At 46.0% G+C, this 3,536-nt stretch overlaps 1 long non-coding RNA gene across 1 annotated transcript; it reads left to right on the forward strand.

Moving 5' to 3' along the window:
• Nucleotides 1-221: 221 nt before the first annotated feature.
• LOC135825077 (uncharacterized) lies at nucleotides 222-2,577 on the forward strand. The gene is made up of 3 exons (XR_010555012.1): nucleotides 222-453; nucleotides 638-919; nucleotides 2,334-2,577. It is a non-coding gene; the product is annotated as an uncharacterized LOC135825077 (long non-coding RNA).
• Nucleotides 2,578-3,536: the final 959 nt, after the last annotated feature.

Below are 3,536 nucleotides of genomic sequence, written 5' to 3' on the forward strand. Positions count from 1 at the left end.
GTTCGATGGTGACTGACCCCAAGTCTGTAGCTAATACTTTCAATCAGGGAGTCGTATAGACCCGGGAGGCGACACGAGGCCTTCCGGGCCGACTATGATTGACTCGCGGCACTTTCTCCCATCTTTCCCTCAGATATCCCCGGTGCGTGCCCTGAGTTATAAACCAACTACTCCGCGTACTTATGCCATGGGAGTGCACTCCATGGCATGGGGAACGGACTCGTGCAGGATCGATAGGATCGTGGGAAATCGAAGCTCGAAAAGAAGAAGAAGAATGAACTACTTTTCCAAGTAATTAGTTGCATTTGATGATCGTGATGGAGGCAGAGAGTGCTGCTGATCGCGATCCAGATCCGGGTCAAGAATCACCTCCTGATCCTAAGGAAACCTCAGCTGACGTAGATCTACGTTCTCTTCGCGTGAACGCTCAGTCTGTGTTGGCTTGGGCCACAGGTATGGTTTGAATTCTAATTTTCTATGTGATTATATTTTTCAATTTGTCTTGAAACTTTCAACCTTGCTACTTAGCGGCTTCTGAACTGGTGCGCGTACTGCATAAAAAGTTGCGAATAATCATGAATTGGAAGAAATACTTGTGGGTTGATAGAGTGCAGTACTTGTTCAATGGTTTCTACAGAGCGTTCCGAATCCCAGCCGCTAAAGACCCACAGAAGGCAAGAAGCTTGCGTTCCAAAGCTGCTGTCCCGCCTGACTGCGGAGAAAGAAGACTCGTTTATGGTTGTTCTACAGCCGCTGCTGACGTCCATCAGCTCTGTCCTGCTCCCAGCAGCAGATAAGCTTGGATTTCAATGAGTCGTGTCCCAACTCCGGTGTGAACGATTCCCCGACGTCAAGACGAAGTGGGGTCAAGTTATGGGTGTTGCAAGGAAGCTGTCACAAGATGATCCAGTATTGAACGGTAGGTTTTGTAAAGCTGCTTTAACATTTGGATACTATAAATTATGACATTAAATTATGATTTGTATTCACGAAGCCATGCCCAAGACGTGCTACATAGCGTGCATCCGTGTGTATATGTGTGCGTGCGTGTGTATATTGTGTGCATGTGTGCGCGCTTGTGTATGTCGTAAATCCCGCCAGAGTTCCCTACCTCCGCAACCATTCGAGTAGATCCATTTGGGGAGGGGCGGATGGGCGAGTCCTACTTGCCGCATTCAGTACTACATGAAAAAGTACTCACCCTACGAAAACTGTGCGTGCGTCTCGTACACCCAACAAAAGTCAAGAGCTGGGAGTCGTACAAACCCATCAAAACCCTAGGGTGTGTGCGATCTCTGGTCAAGAGGGTGGGAACTGTTGCCTACATTTCCAACCAGGTCGAGGACGCGTCTGCAGTACAGTACGGCCTCACACTTCACATAGTCATACGAGGATACAACTCTATTGATCGATAAGATAACGTGCTTGTAGATCTCTGCCATGCCAAAGTTGCATTCAGTAGAGGTAGTAGTCTCTGTCAAACGTGTTTGCCATTGGCTCACGGCACTTGTAGCAGCTGATCGGACGATGCAAATGGACTGCCAGTCCACATTAGCTGGTTCTTGAGATGCTTTCGAAAATATACCATGGCACGCACTTTCCACTGTTGTTACATAGGGCCGGAAGTGTGTTGTCCTGAGCTTGCCACGATACTTTCCGATCTGTCCATCTCCTCTCTTTGTTAAGTTGGAATTATTTGAAGAGCTGATGGCTGGTAACTTGCTGGTCAGCTGGTAGGAATACGTTTGCAAGTGTTGCTGCTGATTTGTACATTGAATTGCCGGAGTGACGTGGCCTTGAGTAGTCTTCCCCAGCAATGAACTGAAGAGAAGCATGCGTATTGAATTCTCTTGTTGCCGGTTCATCGGTCCCTCTCCATGACACCGGACTAGACTGAATTACTGGCGTCCCTTCATCGGCCTGCTTTTCGCCTCGAACTTCACGAGTCTTGAAATCTGGACCCAACATAATAAAAGAAGGACTCAATTGCGCAGTTCAGACGATAAATTGATGCAATATGGGGTCATCGCAAAAGTGTTTTAAAAGTCATCCCTGAAAAAAACATTCATTTCTTACTCCGACCCCCTCTCCACCCTCCGAAATGAATGGACGACGAAAATCGCATGCATGTACATGTGTATGCATAGCGTCAGTCGACTGAGATTTTAGCTCCCCCCCCCCCCCCCCCCCCTGGAACGATCTTCGCTTCAGGGACGACCAAATACTTATGGGACCACTGACTTTCTTTCTCTGTTATCAAGCAGTATGCATTATTTGTAACCGTAATTACTTGTCTGTGTCATTTGCATGCATTGTCTTATTTCCTTTTTCAGGCTACAGCACAACCGAGAGAACGAAATGTACGTCGCAATCAAGCTATGTCGTTGCCATCTTCTATGTGCCATGCGTTACCTGATGTGCCAGCGTGCTATGTCGGATACCGCTAACCATGCATCGACTAGGCGCCAGGCGCGAACTGATGGTGGTGGTAGTGATGAGAAGGAGAGCTCTGTGCCAGAATAAATTTGCAGTTTAGAGAGCGTGTCTGGGCAGGCGTGTATTTACCGCCATATTGCAAGGTGTGTATTTACCACCGTATGAATCAACCATGCGCTACCTGATGTACCAGCATGCTATATCGGACACCACTCACCCTGCATCGACTAGGCGCCAGATGCAAACCGATGATGGTGGTGCCGGTGGGAAGGAGAGCTCTGTGCCAGAATAACTTTTCAGTTTAGAGAGCGTGTGTGGACAGGTGTGTATTTACCGCCGTATGAATCCACCACAGTACGATCAGCTGACGTTATAACTTATAAGGATGATCTCGTGCAGCGATATGATGATATTTTTTCAGTCTTTTCTAAGGACTCTCCACTGCAGCGTTTTCTTTCCACTCAAATATGGAAAATGCGGAAGGTTGTTAGCACTGTGTTGAGGCAGCTATTGTTGACTTTATTCGGAATTAATTTTGTTGTATTTGCACACATTCCTGAGTGCATTGTATTCGCATCCAATGTGTGTTATCTGTGCGAGCTTCTAACCTTGTGAACATTATTATTTTATTAATTATTATTATTTTCACCGAAGGTTTGGTTGGTGGCGCACGAGATCTTCCGGGATGGCTCTTGCGGGCTCTCAGCCCTGCGTTTACTGCATAGAACATGGCAGAACAGCTCAAGTTTCAATTATTTAGGCCGTTTCCTCACTCTGACTCCCAATATTTCACATGTGTAATAATTATAAGTATTGTAGATCACTGGGACAGCGCCATTTTGTTAGCCAATGTTAGTCCTGAAGAAAAATTGACTTCATTGCCCTAAAGGTGAGAACAAAATGGGACTATTTGTGAAGGAAAACTTTGGAAAATGTAATTTAGAATGTAAGTCATTTCGTTTATCTGGATTCGTCCAATATTTCACAAATGTGCAATATGAGTATTGTAGATCACTGTGACAGGGCAACTTAGTCTGTCAAAGTTAGTCATGAGGAAAGAAATTACTTCATTGCCCTAAAGGTGAGAAAATATTGAGGCA

Source organism: Sycon ciliatum, chromosome 9, assembly GCF_964019385.1.
Source record: "Sycon ciliatum chromosome 9, ocSycCili1.1, whole genome shotgun sequence".
Taxonomy (NCBI): Eukaryota; Metazoa; Porifera; class Calcarea; order Leucosolenida; family Sycettidae; genus Sycon; species Sycon ciliatum.